The following is an 18,304-nucleotide window of genomic DNA, read 5'->3' on the forward strand; positions in this document are numbered from 1 at the left end:
AGGTCTGCCATCCCCTTCAAGTGTTCAAACACACATCGCTGGACTGCAATATCTGTCCAACACCAACACCTTCCTTCCTCTGTCCCTTCTTTTGATTCCATCCAGATTGGCGCCTCACACCTCCCTTAGGGCCATCCGTGTTCACCCACCGTGGATGGTCATTCGACATCAGAGCCCTGATCCATCCCTTTGCATTGCCATGTTGCTTTAATATGGAGAATAGTTCCTTGTCCTACGTTTAAAGTGAAAATTTTTTTCCTAAGTGTCTCAAACCCTACTATACATCTGTGGTGAAAGCTACCCAGAGAACTAGGCATTCACTTTGGCCAGCAAATCTCACAGATACCAGTTGGGGTTAAACTGGTTAAAAGTAGGTTATACCTGCTTTTTGTTTTCTAGTAGCTTGGGGTCTGAATTTATGTTGCAAATCAATTTCCCCCTAATTAAATCTACTTATTTCTAAAATGCTAGTTTAACTTGAACCTAGTAATAGATTTTACAGTCAAATACTATCGATTTTGCTCTCAGCACTTTTTACAACTCAAGTTAAACTGATTATAAAATGCCTGTACAGAATGGGAAAACAGAATAGACATCACTGTCCTTTGTGACTTCCATGAATTTGGATTATGGCAACACTAGTAGCTAAGTTTTTTTTTAGCACTCACAGTGTAGTAGGTACTGTGCTAGGTGGTTCACACAAAATTATCTCACTCAATCCTCACAATGACTCTGGGAAGTAGATTCTAGTATCACCTCCATTTCTCTGAGAGGAAAGGCTAATTAATCTTACCCAAGGCCACAGAGTTGTAGGTGATAGAGCCTAGACTAGCACCCAGCTCCTTCTAACTCTAAAGCCCATGTTCTTCACCATGCTACTGTGCTACCACATAGAAACAGTGTCCAATATACCTCCAGGCAATTTAGTTAAGTCAGTAACACAAGAGTTTGACACCAGTGGTACTGAATAAGGACATGTGTGTTTATGTCTACAAGAGTAGTTTAAAAGCCAATCACCTAGTTGCTAACTCAACCCAACATATAAGCCTTCTCCATTTGAATAGTGAAGACAGGGCCTGGCCACCTAGTCTCCTCTGTGATGACCACCTTAGAGTCTGTGACCGAAGTGAATAGGCTCCCTTGCGTCCTCTGGGGCAGTGCTGGGGCTGCCCCTGGTCAGGTAGGCACACGCAGGTGAGACCGGCCAGCCAGTTTCTGGGCTTCCCTGCTGTGGCTGGCCCAGGAGGGACCTGGGATTTGAAGGAGAATGAACAGAAGGCAAGGAGAGTTCTATGTAATCATCAAACGTGTTTACAGCCAGGCTCCAGTTTTCACCACCTCTCCTTTAACCAATCCATTCACCCAGCCGTGCCTGAAAGCCACCTACATTTAACTTTTCACCACCTTGATCCAAGAGTCTGTCAGTTCCTACCAGGCGGTTACTATTATCAGTCATCCGTTTCCCGATTGATGTATGAGCGCCACCTAGGTGTGAATGGAGGTAACTGCAGGCCACAGTCGGTCTTGCGCTGTTCTTTCATAGATCTTTCTAGGAGCCCTTGCAGAGAGAGCAGGAAGCAAGGACTACATGAAGATCCTCATTACATGACTCGATACTGAGCATGATACCTAGAAAATCATACAGATACACTTTCTGCTTTTGAAGACTTTGTTATGTAAGACTGGAAAAAGAAGTTAATAAATTTAATTTCTATTACCCCAGGATCATATGCACTGAAATCACTAAATGCCCAGCATGTTAAGGGAGAGAAGGATAGGTTTACTCCCAAACAATCTCTACCACCTAATTTCTCATCAAACTTGGGCAAACGACATCTTTCTGGGCCTCGGTTCTCTCCAACCGAGAGAATCTTCTCAATATTCTCAGTGAGGCTGTTGGATAGTGTGATATACCCCATTCTTACAAGGCCCGGTTCCAGGATATAACACGGTACTTCCATGTGACTGCTTTGAATGGCTCTGCTCTTTTGTTTCAAGCTGGCAGGTGGGACAATAAGTAAAGAATAAATCACCTTGAGGCCCTCTGGAGGTGACTAAGGCAGGCACTACCTAAGCGCATGTACATTCTCCCACCTCCCCTTCTTCCTAACAGAACCCTGACAATGGGTTGGCAATGTTGGCAACGTCCCCGGAAGACCAGATCCAGGTTTAGCTAATGGGATGTAACCAGAAGTCAACTAGGTGTTGCTGCTGAGAAAGCTATTGTTTGAGGAAAAGACACAGGCTTGGCTGACAAGCACCCTTAGCCCTTCTTCTTGCCTGGAATGTGGAACTCAGTGGGGCAGAATGGTCACCTGGTGCTCATGAGGACATGTGGTCACATGCTAAGGCGCCAGAAGGTGTCTCGGTCCTTGACAAGAGCATCTTCATTGGCCTAGGGCCTCTTCCTCTGGAGTTGTTGTTCCGTGGGAAAAACACACCTTTCTTTGGTTAAATCACTATTGTTGGATTTCTGTTATAAGCAGAAAGTCATTCCTGACTGACACAACAACTCGGGTTTTGCCATTCATTTTCTTACTCAACAAATATTAGAGTACATGCCTGTAACCACGTAACAGTAACTATGCCAGGTACTAATTAACCAAACCACGAGGCACTTGTGGTCTGGTGGGATAGGTTCTATGGCAGTGTAACTCATCAGAAGGCACTGGAAGGAAGGGAGGTGGTCAGAGAAATGTCCCTGCAAGATGACTCCTTAGCTGAGTATTCAGAATTAGCCTGGTAAAATTAACCTGCTAAAGAAGGGGAAACACAGTTGTTTGCCAACCCAACAGGTGCTTTCCCTTCCTCCATGCTGACATGCCTTGGCTTTCATTCCAATGTCTTTCCCTCTCTCTCTCCCTCCCTCCCTCCCTTCCTCTCCCTTTCGTGACTTTGTTAAATCCCTTTGCTGGTGATTGGTTTAGGAGGGGCATGAGACTCTTGGTTCTAATGAGACAGGAGGCAAATTCTGCTGTGAGGGTGTCTAGAAAAGCTTTATTCACTCTTCGAAGAAGAAGGAAGAATGAACTCTTCTTTCTTCTGCTGGACCTCGTGTCTGCCCACGATGCTTAGACGCATGGCAGATGTCCTGAAAATGAGGGAAGTAACCCTGAGGAGGCCACACAGAGTTTGGCAGAGTGGAAAGATGAAGGGAACCTTGTCCTCAGTGGCATCACCGACTTGCCATCTTAATCAAGCCTAGAACCACCAGGTACCACCAGGTACCCAGGTGAGTTAATAAATCCTCTTAGGGTTTAAGTCTTTTGGACTGGATTTTTTGCTACCTGCAGCCAAAAACATCCTGCTATGAAGGCATTCTAGATAGAAGCAGCAGCGTGTACTAAAGAAACGAGAGATATGACAGAAGATGACCTGTTTGAAGATCTAGAAGTATTAGTATTACCCACATCTAAGGTGAAGGAGTAGTGTGATGAAATGACACCGCACAGTTAAGCAGAGACCTAAAGACCCTGAAAGAACTACTGAAATTTTTCAGCAGATGACACTGGCAATTCTGTATGAGGAGGGGCAATGCCAGAGACGGGAAGATCATGACAGTGGTTGCTTTACTTACCTACACCAGCGATGATGAAGACTTGAAGAAAGGGAGCAAAATACAGAAACTTACTGAGGCGGTTTCCTCGGGACCTGAATCACCGCTGGACGTGATGGGGGGAAGGAAAAAGGAATTGAGGATGACATTCATATTTCTGGCCTGGATAACTAGCTGGATGCTACTCATGGAGATACAGGAGAGAGCATCTATGATGGTAAGGTTATTTATTTCCTTTGGGGAGAAAGAGAAGAAACATTCCATTTTAATTATCCTGAGGTCTTAGGTCCTTGTTGGACATCTAGGCGGAGCCATCCTGCATGTAGTTGCTAAAGGGGGTAAAGTAGGGACTCGTTTCCAAGACTGAACCCAGCCAAACTTCCCCCATGCTTCGTGTTGTTATGTACAAGAAAAGCACAAAATTGTGAAGAGCCCATGCACTTTCATGGGTAACATTTGAATCCTGTAACCTTGAAAAGAACTTTCTGAGGCTTTTAGTCCGAAAACTAAACCATCACTTCTTTCCGGTCAGCCAGAACAATGATGCCGACCAATCCTTGAACCTCAGGCTTGGAATATCCAGCTGCCTACTTGATAGCGCCATTGAAATGACTGGGAGGACCATCTGAGAAAAGACAGAACCTCCTGCTGATCAAGTGGAACACGGACACTGCGGGTCCTGCTGTAAATGTGATTGTGAGGTCAGGAGATACCCAGGTAAGAGCTGGTGAAGAATGCATAGATCATATAACAGTAGCTCTAAAGGAACAGTGTTGAAAAATCTCATGGCTGGTTGAACAAAGTAAGTACCATGTGTTGACTCACTGTGCTAGTCAATGGAGGATTAAAGATGAGAAAGACAAGGTTGGTCACTGGTTCAAGGTGTTTCTGGGCATCCGTGGAGAGGCAGACATGTAAATCAAAAAGGCAGCAGTGAATTACAGGTGTCTTGATGGAAGTCTATTTGGAGCACAACTGGGAGAGGCATCCATGCTCTCCTGGGACCAAGAGTAACAGTGTTATAGAGGTAATGACTCCTAAACTGAGTCTTGCCTGGTCTACGGTTATTTGCCATTTGTATAGGGAAGAAGAGACACTCCAGGGCAGAAGAAGGAGGGGCAAAGCATAAAACAGAGACATGGCCTATTCAGAGAGCTGTACCTGGTTTGGTATGGCTGGGGTAAGTGCTTTCGGAGTGGAGAGGTAGGTGGGGACTACATCATGGTGCATACTGAATGCCATGCTAGGAGTCTGGACTTTGTCTGTGGACTGTAGGGGTGGGGATCATGGGCACAGAAGAAAGAGAGTAAATTTACTCTGATTTATATTTTAAAATCCCTCTGGCAGCAAAGTGAAAGCTCAACTTCCATGAAAGAAAACAAGAAAAGAGGCAGGAAGACCAGTTCGGAGACCCCTGCAATGGTTCAAATGATTGAAGACCTGAAATGAGGCAATGGCTTCAAGGAGGCAAGAAAGGGGCAGACACAGGAGACTTCGAGGACGTAGAATGGACAGAACTTGGTCACCACTGGATGTGAGGAGGCAAGAATGAGGAAGGCATCTGGCTGGTCTGGCTTGGGAAACCAGCAGAATGGAGGCGCCACTTGCCAAAATCAGAAACATGAACATGAACAAGGAGGGAGGGAGACATAATGAGTTCAGATTTGATCAAGTTGAACATTTCCAGGTAGAAATGCATAATAGTGAGTTAGTATGAGTCTGGAGCTCCCAAGAGAGGCCTAGCTACAGAGGACACATTGATTCTCTTGGTAAATTTCTGTCTCTGACCAACAATTAAATTGGTAAAAGACTAGACAAGTTAGGAATGTCACTTGTGGTCACAGAAGAGGTGGTATCAGTCTAAGACACTTCAGATTGATTCAGTGCTTTAAAATCTCCATTTAATACTTTAGAATGGCGGATTTGCAATATCTTAGATGGAAAGACTGCACTCAATTTAGACATCCGTTCTCCAGCACCAGTGCATCAGTTTGTCCATGCTCTGCCTGTGCATCTTTCTATGTGCCTGCCCGCCCACCCCCACCCCGCCCCGTTCACCACACATTTAACAGGCATTCACACCATTTTTGATTGGGAAGGCAGTATACCACATGAAAAGGGCCATTCCATTGCTGGAAAATTCTATTTCTTAGGAATTAAAAAAAATTGTTGACTGAAGGTCTGTTATCTCAGAAAGTACCCTCAGCCTTAGGAGAGGCAGATTTTCAATTAAGAAAAAGCATCCGATCTTCAAGCAACCCACGTAACAGAAGGGATGTGTGACAGTCTTTACTTCTAGGATTGGCCTCAGGCCCTTTCTTCTAAAAAATAAAATAGAAGCACTTGAAGAGGTACTTCCCTGGTGGCGCAGTGGTTGAGAATCTGCCTGCCAATGCAGGGGGACATGGGTTCGAGCCCTAGCCCGGGAAGATCCCACATGCCGCGGAGCAAATAAGCCCGTGCGCCACAATTACTGAACCTGCGCTCTAGAGCCCGTGAGCCACAACTACTGAGCCTGACTGCTACAACTACTGGAGCCCACGCGCTTAGAGCCCAAGCTCTGCAACAAGAGAGGCCACCGCAGTGAGAGGTCCGCGCACTGCAATGAAGAGTAGACCCCACTCGCCGCAACTGGGGAAAGCCTGCGCGCAGCAACGAAGACCCAACAAGAGACCCAATGCAGCCAAAATAAATAAATTTATAAAAAAAAAAAAAAAAAAGAAGCACTTGAAGAGCGTTTGCTATGCGGCTTTCGTTTTGAAATGAGATTTGCCCATTCTGCTTTAATTCAGTACAGAGCTTAAAGATTCAAGCAATGCTCGATGCAGAAGGGAATGGGATGGGATATAGCTTTGAACATGGCACCTTTCATGCCTTTCAAAAGTACAGCACAAGGAATTTACCAGTGATGCCGCAGTTCTGCAAATGCCCAGCAGGGGGAGCCAGAAGTGAAAACGTAACAGTTTTGTTGTTTGCTTGCTTCTGAAATGAACAAGCATTTTCAAGGGGTTGTTTCAACGCTCCCTCTTTGCAAATTTAACGTTATTCCTCCTCATCCCCAATTCCGAAATATGTTGTGGCTTCCAAGCAACATTAAGTGTTTATATCTAGAAAGAGAGGAACCTGTTTTTCTCTTAATTACAGGTGGAACCCCGGTTGAGCAGAGCCAAGTCAGGTAGAGACTTGTGGGCAGAGGACAGCTTTTCCCTTTGGACACAAAAAGTATTTATGAGCAGCCAGAGCAGCCCAGGGAGGCCAGGTGAGGAAGGCGGAAACACACAGCAGATGGGTCCTGTCTCCCTCAAAAGAAATGCTTTGAATGCAAAATGAAAACAGGGCAAATCTTTCATTTTTCTCTCCTCCAATTTGTATTTTGAAGGATTACAAACCTAAAGAAAAAGTTGCAAGAAGCGTTCCATTAACATCCACACGCCCTTCCCCTAGATTCAGTGACCAAGTTGCTACACTTGTGTTCTCCCTCTGTTCCACTTCTCTCCTCTCCCTCTCCTGTTCATCAATTCCACCAACATTTCTTTTTTTATTGAAGTATAGTTGATTTACAATGCTGTGTTAATTTCTTATATATATATATATATATATATATATATATATATATATATATATATATACACACACACACACATTCCTTTTTATTCTTTTCCATTATGGTTCATCACAGGACACTGAATGCTATACAGTATGCTATATAGTAGTACCTTGTTGCTCATCCATTCCATACATAATAGTTTGCATCTGTTAACCCCAAGCTCCCAATCCATCTCTCTCCCACCCACCCTGCCTTGCCAACCACAAGTCTGTTCTCTATGTCTGTGAGTCTGTTTCTGTTTCCTAAATAGGTTCATTTGTGTCATATTTTAGATTCCACATATGAATGATATCACATGGTATTTGTCTTTTTCTGATTTACTTCACTTAGTATGCTAATCTCTAAATCCATCCACGTTGCTACGAATTCCATGCTTCCCCAAAAGACATATAATTTCAATACTGGACACTAGATGTCACTGTTAACCGGTTCTACACAGCCACCCTTCATAAAGTAGTACCAGGGAAAAAGTCATCACCAAGAATTATTAAAATCGCATTTACGTGGTATTGTGCTACTTAATCTATAAGAACTGGAACACAGCAATAAGACAGACTTTCATTAAAAATACTGCATGTTCTCTAGGCTCACTTTGAGGGGCTTAAAAAAAAAAGCCTATTTTTCCCCAAGTGAGAAATAATAATAAAATCATATCAAGCACCACTGGAAGACCAGGAATTGCAACCTCTCATTGCATGTGTGAGGTCTTTAGATTGGGCTTTTAGAAAGTGACTTGAAACCCAAAGCATACAAAAATCTTTCACCCAGGAAAAGCTCGTCATAGCTCTCATAAGGGAGACAAACATACTTTGAGGTTTTGTCAAGTACAGTTTTGAGAAAACAAGGCTGGTATCTGGAAACCCAAATTTGAATCCAAGGTCTTTTAACTCACATGATTATATTCAGTCCCTTGACAATCAAGGGCCACTACTAACCTTCCTTCCTTAGTCCAATTTGACTGATTTTGGCGGTAGGGCAAGAAAGAATCTTTTCTCCTGGCACCCTCTCAAGATTTGGTTAGGAGACCAGGTATTAATTGCTACAACTACTAGCATTATGCTGAAAATAAAACACAGGAAAAATAAGTAGGAAAATAGTAAATTTTTAACCATCAGGAGATGAGTTGTTAAACTTTCAGAAATTGATAGGATCCATAAACATATTAAATAAAATTTGTAGAAGATATTCCTATTTATTGAATGACAGAAGATGGGACCCCAAGAGCTGAGTTGCTCTTAGGGACAGCATTTTTTCCCCATCAAATCCAGTTTATTCTAAAAGCAAGTAGCTGCTAGAACTTTTATTCTGTGCTTTTCAATGAATCTTAATAAATCTAATTCCTTTTTCCTTGCCATGGTTTTGCCATCTGGAGTACTTTTCATGATTGTAACTTCTGCTATTCCAGTCCTAAAAGTCACGGAACATACGTTTTTCAATCAAGTAAGAATGTATTGTAAATATGAAGGCTTACTAAGGCCCCTAAATGCAGATGGCTTTTCCAAGTGATAAACAAACGTTTCCTTTTGAAGGCCATGAGTGCATTAGCTCCAAGCAAAGAGCAAACTTACCTTTCGTAAGTTTAAATGCCAGTCCATTTTATTTCTCTTTCAAAGTGTACGTTCTGGTATTCATTTATGAATAGACATAGACTGATGGAATATACTAGAAAGCCCAAAATACGTATCTACATATATACATGCATGCATACATACATACATACATATGGTAATAAAGAGGGGACCTCAAAATAGTGGGGGAAAGATTTATTCAATCACGATAAAGGCATAACTGTGTAGCCATCTGAAACAAAGAAGTAAAATTGAATCCATACCTCATATGATACACTAGAATAAATTCCAAATGGATTAATATGAAATGTAAAAATGTAAAAGCATACAGTTATAAATTACTGAAAGAAGACAAAGAAGAAATATTTTAACTTCAAAGTGCAGAAAGACTTTCCATGACACAAAATCTAGAATCAGACAAGAGAAAATTACTAAATTCACCGTTTAAAAAATGTAGAACTTCTGCCTGGCAAAAAAATAAATAAAACTGCATGAGTAAAGGCATAAGTCAAAAGGCTATTTGAAGAAAAAAGCCTTGCGATTTATATCATAAAAAATTCTTTCATGTATGAAAAGATCCTACAAATTAAGAGGATGATCAATAACCCAATAGAAAAACAGATCACAGGAGAGGAATATAAATGGTTCCCAGGTCAGGAGATCAAGGTGCAGTGCAGGGCTGGGACTGGAGCGGGACAGGTGAGGTGCCTAAGGGACAACATTTAAGGAGACCCTGAGAATTTCATTTTATTCAGTGCCTCCTTAAATTCTGCACCCAAGGCACCTCACACGCATCCTACTCCAAGCCCTGAAGGGATCTTAAACATATGAAAAGATGTACAACCTCACTCAAAATAAAAGCAAATGAAAACTACCCGAGATACAATTTTTCAGATTGGCAAAAATCCAAATGTTGGACAACACACTACCCTCAGACATTGCTGGTCCAAGGGTGAGTTGTTTCAACCACTCTGGAGAGCAATTTGCCACCCGCTGGGCATTAAAATCACAAACACATATGGACTCTTGACTCACTTCTAAGACTTTATCCTACAGATACAGGCAAACATAAAATGATTCACTCACGGGAGTATTCATTGCAGCACCGCTGGTAACGGTGAAAGATCGGATACGACCTGGACGTGCATCACGGTTAAATAAATTACGGTTAGTTCATGTAGTGCAGTACCATGCCACTGCCGAATGAAGGGGGCGGTGCTTTAGATATTAAAACGGAAAGTTCTCCAAGATATGTTAAGTAAGAAAAGCAAGGTCCATGTGGTAGCCAAGGGGGAGGGGGGTGAGGGAGGGATGGATTGGGAGTTTGGGATCAGCAGATGCAAACTACTATATAGAGAAAGGATAAACAACAAGTCCTACTGTAGAGCACAGGGAATTATATTCATATCCTGTGATAAACCATAACGGATATAGCTAGTGGAAACCTGCGGTGTAGCACAGGGAGCTCAGCTCGGTGCTCTGTGATGACCTAGATGGGTGGGATGGGGGTGTGGGGTGGGAGGGAGGTCCAAGAGGGAGGGGATATATGTATACATATAGCTGGTTCACTTCGTTGTACAGCAGAAACTAACACAGCATTGTAAAGCAATTACACTCCAATTAAAAAAAGAATATATATAGGTATAACCGAATTGCTTTGCTGTACAGTAGAAACTAACACAACATTGTAAATCAACTATACTTCAATAAAATAAACAAATAAATAAATAAATAATTTTTAAAAGTAAAAAGAAAAGCAAGGTCCAGACCATATTTGCCAAGACGAAGGGAAAATCATATAATACGAATGGGCTGCTAAGTGCGTGAAAGCATCTGCCTTAAAAAAGGAACTATCAAAAAAAAAAAAAAAAAAAAAAGGAACTATCAGAGCGTGCTTATTTCCTGTTGGGGAATGGGAAACTGGGTGGATGGAGATAGGGGATCACATTTTTTGATAATGGAGTCATGTAATATATTATTATCTATTACAAATAGAAAATAAAAAATGTGTTTCCTCTGGCACCGTTGCCCTCAAATATCTATTTCTACCTAGATGCACAACACCTCAGGATACTTTTCTGAAGCTTTTCTAACACACTAGCAGTGCTACTCACTACTTGGTTTGACCTGACTTATAAAAAGATGCCCAAACTTGGTGTCAGGGTGATGGGCCTTCAGGCTCTACCAAAGCCATCATCAGGCTGAACAGCCTACTTGGTTTTTTTTTAAGGTCTGATCCTCTGTCAATATCATCAGTTAAGAACATGAGCTGACTCAGCAAGAATGTGCACAGGGACCAAAGGGAAAGGGGCGGGGGACTGCTCTCCTCGGCTTTGTTAGTCTGAATAGACACTGCCTTGGGGTTTCCATATGCAATACAGTTTTCTGCATCCCTGAAACTTTTATTACGTGCCTTGTGGAAAAGTATCTGCAGATGAGCTTATATACAATGAGCGTTGCATAACTCTGTAGCGTCTGTATCATAACAGGTCATACTCAGGCAGTGCTTCTAGCCTGTGTTTGGTTCAGGGCAGGAATAGAGATGGACTGGGGCAAAGGTGGACTATTTGTCTGGCCCAGGGGACTTTGCTGAAGCTTCCTCTTATTTCTCAGTTACAAGTGCCTGTCAGCACTCCTGCCAATTGGATAGAATAGCTCTTTAAGTCTCCTTTGGCGGAAGGCTGCCCCTTCCTTCAGAAGACCAGGGGAAAGGAATCCTAAAATTCTCTCTCTTCTGACACTCTGGTATAGGACAGACCACCAGGAAGGGCAGGTTGGAGGTTCCGGACATCCTACCCCAATCTTACCTAAGCAAGCCCTCTCTCATCTGTTTTGATGTTGGAGATCCTGGCTGACCCCCAAACCTGTTCTCGACCCATTATATCATCCCGTTTCCAGGGCAATCTTTCTCGGCTTAGAGAATGACCCAATGGAGGGCTTTCTACTGCTAAAGCCAGCATGCACCCAGGAAGATGTGTGAGTATCTTGGAGGAAAGAAGAATGGCACCATCAAGGGGAGACCAGACTCACCCAAGGGCAGAGAGCAGAAGAAAACACAAAATGATCACCTTGGTATCTATCAGCTCCTGAGCACCGCATATGTACTGGGTCCTGCCTGGAGACCTGGCACACATTTTCTCCAGTCCCTGGACCTGCATGGCCGGTAGTGCAGCCTCCGCTTGTTCTCCCGATCCCTGCTCGCCTCAGAGACCTTCCCCTGACACCCCGTCTAACGTGTGCTCTCACCACTGTTCACTATTTCAGTTCACTATTAACTTCAAAGTGCTCATAAAAATTTGTCATTCCTTTGTTTGTTAACCGACTTTTTCTCTTTATTACTTTCTCCATTAAATTAAGCTCAATGTGGGTAGGAACCTTGTTAAACTTTCCCATTTTTAAATCTCCAATGCCTAGCCCAGTGTATGGCTGGGAGCAGTTAAGACTACTTGTTGAGTTAATGATGTGTATTGCTTGGGTTATTGATGAATGATTAGTTAATAATTCATAAGTACATATTAAGAAATGCAAACTGAGTTTTGTTAGGCAGTGGTCCCAATGTTTGAAAATGAGAAAAATCATAGATCATGGAAAGGAAGTACATAGAATCAGGCAAATTTCATCAAGTTCACTTTAGGTTTCTGTTTAAGATTTCAAGGGGCCCTGAGAACAATCAGGCAGGGCTTGGGTTCTAAAATTTTAATGCTTAGCTAATCCTGTTCTTGATCATGTTTAGGAAAAGGGGTTAGGAAAGCCAACTTCTAATTTGTTCTTCGGTTCGTTCATGTACACATTTTTAAAACTGAATCAAGTTATTGAATAATCTTAATGCCTTAAGTACTGAGGATACAAATATGTGTAACACTCCCTCTGCTTTAGGAGCTCAGACACATGTCAAAATAACTGTAACATAACATGATACGCATTTTAATACAAGCAGAAAGTACTTTTAGAACACGGTTTGCTTGGGGTGGGGATGCAACAGGGAGCCCACCAAGTGTCACATAAGCTCAGAATTCAAGCAAAGTCAAAGCTCTCCACCCTGTTTCAAGGCTTGACTCATGCACTTGTCCGGCACAGGCAAGAACACTTTACTCAAAGGAATGATTCTCTTGGTTTCATTCAAGTAACAACAGAACTCTGAGCAAAGCCCACACAATAAAGCCAGTAACCAAAAGAGAAAAAGAAAAGCAACTTAGGGCAAATGGGCAGAGAAATGAACAGGGTTGTTTGGTTCGGGAGAGCACAACAGCAGTTTATAGAGGATGGAGGAACTGAACTCACAGGCGCACATAGATGCACATGCCCATCACGTCATCCTTCCCAGTCACGGCAACATGCTGGTCCAGAGCTTATCTCTGAACGTGTGGAAAGAGTTACCTTGCTTTAATTTACTGAATAAATATGAAAATGTCTGCTGATGTGTCCTGGTCAAAGCCGAGCAGTGACCCAGCTGAGAGAGGAGGTATGAAAGCCCCCGTCGAGGGGGGAGGGGCGCGGATGGTGGGCCCCGCATGGAAGGTGCTGGCTGACCCAGGAATGAAGAGGGCAGGTGGGTGGCAGAAGGGGGTTTTTCCCTCAACAGAAGGCACCATGGGAGACTGCGCTCTCACCCTTGCTTAGCTTCTTCCCGTCGTTAGCTCGTCCGGACTCAAGAAATTCAGCATGAATAAAATTAAAAACAAGACAGGAGGCTGGGGAGGTGCCAGGAATTCTCCCTGACCTTCAAAGCCTTGGGTTCCGGGGATTTAGCCAAGGGGGCTTCATGTCCTTGTGTTATCAGCCCTCAACTCCCCATCCCAGCCAAAAGAGAAAGCTCTGTGTTGGATTCAAGACTAATTTCATTTGCTGAAATCCAACAGATTAAGTCACCAAGTACCTCAATTCATTTACACATTTATTTTAAGTACCTATTCAAAAGCAAAGTGCCTGGAACTGCTCCTGGCCTGGATGGGTGGTAGGCAGTGGTGATGGGAACAAATAATCACAAGAAGTGGGAACAAGAACAGAAACAGTGCTCAGTGGGGTCAGCCAGTGGCTTTTGAGCCGAGTCCACCGGGTGGCCCAAGAGTGGAGGTGGAACGGCTCTCCAGGCTGCCAGACAGCGTGTTCATTCTTGTGGAGGCACAACCCTGCAGGCCCCCTGGCTCAGGGAGCAACACATCCCAGCCCAGCCAGCACTGGGGCCCCAGGAGGCCTGGCAGGAGACAGACAATGAAGGGCCTGGACTTTATTCCACAGGCAATGGGGAGCCACAGGTGGAGTTTAAGCAAAAGAGAGGCATATCCTAATGTGTTTTAGAAAGACAGTTTGTTTTGGAAAGACGCAGTGAGGAAAATAAAATCAGAATAGGGGAGACACCTAAAGCACAAGAGTTTCCGCCTATCACATTTAAATTACTCTTTCTGTTCTGATTAACAATTCACCCTAAAAAGCCAATATTATCCAACTCATTTTGCCTTCATAACAGTTCTCTGTAAAATGGGGACTAATAATGCATATTGACTGAGTTATTGTGAAGACAAATGGCTTAAGGTCTCCTTCTGTATGAACAGCACACATCACAGTGTCTGGCATAGGGTAAACCCTCAGAAGCAACTCCTTGCTGTGTGCATTAGCTTCGACACCTTCCTGCATGGAGGTTTTGCGTCAGCCTATTATTTCAAGGCACTTACTCAAGGACTGTTTCTCCACCATCAGGGCTTTTTTTCTGGTGGGAGGGAGGGTAGGTCTTGGGGTGAGTCTGACTCTTTCAGGATCATTCAAGTTTGAAAGCCTGAGGTTTCTGAAAGGCTGGTCTCCAGGGAGCTAAGGTGGTTTTTTGTGCCTTTTTTTTTTTTAGTTTTTATCCAAGGGACCCTGTTCTTTCAAATGGTGCTATACCTTTGAAGGCAAAGTTCCATCTATTTGCATTAACTTGTCAGCAAAAATAATATGTACATTATCAAACTATGAAAATCCAGAATTTTGCAGAGCTTGAAACTGAGATCAAGGGAAAAAAACCTCATAGCACACTTAATGTGATGCTTAATGATAGAAATGGTTACTGTGCTCTCTGTTAATTAGACATAAATGCTATTTCATTCCCATCAATGACAAACATGACTGGGTGGGGCAGAGACTTCTCTGAAGATGGGCCAGATGTTCCTATCTGATGTCTAGAGGGATGAGTTTAAGGTGAGGAAGGCAGAATCTCTGTGGGCTTCAGATACACCCTCTTGATTTAGGACAAGTCAGGGCTAGAGTTCTCTCCCTTCAAAGCCTGGCTATCGATATGCAGTCCTTAGTCTGAGGCCAACATTTAGGACGCTTCATTCCCTGTCAAGAAAGGAAGTGTTGAGGCTTCCCTGGTGGCGCAGTGGTTGGGAGTCCGCCTGTCGATGCAGGGGACGCGGGTTCGTGCCCCTGTCCGGGAAGATCCCACATGCTGCAGAGCGGCTGGGCCCGTGAGCCATGGCCGCTGAGCCTGCGTGTCCGTGCTCTGCGACGGGAGAGGCCACAACAGTGAGAGGCCCGCGTACCGCAAAAAAAAAAAAAAAAAAAAAAAAGAAAGGAATTGTTACCCAGTTCTGAGGGACTGGCGAGGAATTCCTATGTTCTCCAGCCCTGAGCTCAAGGGTTTCTGCATTCTTACAGCCCCTCTTCCAACTCTTGGATCTAAAACCCCAGTGGAGCTCCAGCAACAGGGTAAACACAGGCTGGCCAGGGAGCGCTCTGCCAGGAGCTGGAACAGAGCATTCCAGCTTGCTCTGGGTGGGCCTGGGGTGCCTTGGAAGTGGCTTGGTGTCAGGAGGATGCCCTTCTCCCTCAGCTGCTCTTGTGTAGGTTTAGCTCGTACTCTTATTTAATGCTTGTCACTTTTCATTAACTTTTGTGGCAGGCCCAGGTCTGCTTTCAACTCTCCGTATCCAGCAGAGGATTTCTGGAGCTATTTCAGATGTAGACGCTCCTGTCAGAGAGTGACAGCTCTCTCAGCCACAGGTCAGCGAGGCAGAGATAGCAACTTGCATTCTGGGCTTCCGATCAAATATTCAGAAAAGGGCACTTTACCCTTTGAAAGTTGCAAACTAAACAGAACTTCAGCCTGGGAAGCAAATGTACTTCTGATTATTTAGACTGAAGTTCTAAAGAGGACGCGACAGTCAGTGGTTCCAACAACATCAATGAACGAATTTCAGGCAAATGCACAGAGAACAAATACGAAGTAATATCAAAGTTGTCCTTGTAACATCAAATTCCTATTCATCTACCCACATCCTGGGGAATGTCTGTCTCAGTCTTTCAGCAATTATCATCTTCAAACTGTGTTGTCCTACACCACTGGTTTTCATCAATTAGTACGAATCCACACCCATGTCCTTATAAGTGTGTGTTTTCCTTTCATATCATCAGCTTAGAGGCGCTTAACGTAACACTAAGAAAACAAGCTCCCCCAGTGGAAAGAGACCACATTTCCTCTTCCTTCCAACTCATCTCACCGCCGTATATTTACAGTTCTGGCTCTTTGTGAACTGTATTTTAATCACTGTGTCCTTTAAGATTTTGCTACTCAAAGTATGATCCACAGACCAGCAGTATCAGTATCAGCATCACATGGGAGCTTGTTGGAAAAACAGACTCCTGAACTCTACTCCAAGATAAAACAAAAAGTTAAAAAAAAAAAAGAGTCCTCCGTATCCTTGCCAATACTTGTCATTGTCAGACCTTTAAATTTTTGGCAATCTGGTGAGTTTCCCTGATTACGTGTGAGGTTTAGCATCTTTTCCCATGTGCCTACTGAGCATATGAAACGTGACTAGTCTGAGCTGCACTGAAAGAAGTAACATACACACCAGATTTTGAAGAATTAATAGGAAAAAGAAGTAACAATGTGTCATTAATAATTTTTATATGGATTACATGTTGAAATGATAATAATTTGGATATACTAGGTCAAATAAGATACAGTATTAAAGTTTAAAAAATAGACTACTCAGGCCCTTCCCTAGACCTACCAATGTAGAATCTGCCGTCCCCCTGTGAGTCACACTACAGTGTAAGAACAGTGCCTCAAAAGATAATGTGAATCTCACAAATCTACAATCTGCAAAAAAAAAATAAAGCAAATACTTTCGCATAGAAAATTCATATACAACAGGACGTATGTGGGCATAAGCAAACATAATACTAAGAAAAGCCAGCATGCTTTACTAAGTGGCAGACCTGTTATGGGGACCTTATGTGTATTGGCTCGTGACTCCTCACTACAATGCAGGAAGTAGGTACCATCCTCCTCCCGTTGTAAATGATGTACAGGCACAGAGAGCTTACGGAACTTGTACAAGGTCACACAGTCAATCATGGAAGAGGTAGGATTTGAACCCAAGCAGTCTGACTTCAGAGGGCATGTTTTTAACCACTAAACTACACCACCTCCCAGCAGTATGCACCTGTATTCAGGAAATAGAACAGCTGATTCAGGATCTGAAAGAAAAAGCTAGGTTGCTATAAGGTGCATTATTTCAGGTTCAGTAGCATTTAGAAGCAGGGACTAAGTTGAGCCGGAAACCACAAAACACTAATGGAACTCCTCTGGGTATTATCTGAGGACAGTAAGGATAGAGGGGATGCGTGAAACCCAGTTTTTCCCAAACGAGCAGAAATTGGAGGCCAGATAGGTCCCAGCCTTCAGCGTGCTTCCCATCATACTCCCTACCTCTCTTGTACTGCATCAATGCTCTGGGGGTTTCTTGCTCATCCAAAGACAACCTCACATGCATCAGGTATCAAATGACAGCTTTTTCCTTCCTTTATTCACAATCCGAGAATATCCATACTGCTTTGATAAATTATTGTGTATCCTATTTAAAACCTCATTAAGAAAAAGGCTGGAAGGGGAAGGGGGGTGCTTATAAATCATACTCAAATAGCTCTAATACTAAACACAGTGGCAATTTACGTTGAAAGCAGAACAGGAACTTTTAGACGTGACAGCCAAAGAGCTCTTCCTTTGATGAAACTCAGTCCTGCCAGCAACTGTTAATTAAGATAGAATCATAATCTGGGCTCCAAAGAGTCATTTACCTGCTAGAGTCAGACCTCCACTCTTACATTTATAGATGAAAGGAGGGTCGACATCCAGGCTCCAATTAATGTGGCTGTGGAATTGGTGCCATCTGCTCTGGGGCACCTAGTTTTAACCACATGGTGCTTTCTGTCAAAGGGTAGCATCCCACAGGGATTCTCTACAGACCAGAATGTTTGCAGAATGCAGGGCGGGGAGTTCTTGGAACAGACTTCAGAATTACAAGGAGGCTAAAAACTTCCTGTTGAAAGTACAGCTTCAGCTATAAAGGCACTAGACAACTTTCATTTGGAAGCTGGCCCCAGCTGGTGGGAGGCAAGATAAAATACGCCATGCCCTTAAAATGCCACCCTGATGACTTCAACTGCTTCTTGACTGATCCAGCAGTGCCCTTTTCATAACCTCCACTTCAGAGGGAAGGAAGAAGCTTTGGATCCAACCAAGGAAAGATCACTGAGTTTCTTACGACGCACGTGATATAAACATGCATAAGTCACTTAATAACTGAAATG

At 43.3% G+C, this 18,304-nt stretch overlaps 1 protein-coding gene across 1 annotated transcript in view; it reads right to left on the minus strand.

Moving 5' to 3' along the window:
* THSD4 (thrombospondin type 1 domain containing 4) overlaps window positions 1-18,304 on the minus strand; it is a 589,447-nt gene that overhangs the window by 313,007 nt on the left and 258,136 nt on the right. The gene's annotated exons all lie outside the window — the stretch shown is intronic.

Source organism: Phocoena sinus, chromosome 2, assembly GCF_008692025.1.
Source record: "Phocoena sinus isolate mPhoSin1 chromosome 2, mPhoSin1.pri, whole genome shotgun sequence".
NCBI lineage: Eukaryota > Metazoa > Chordata > Mammalia > Artiodactyla > Phocoenidae > Phocoena > Phocoena sinus.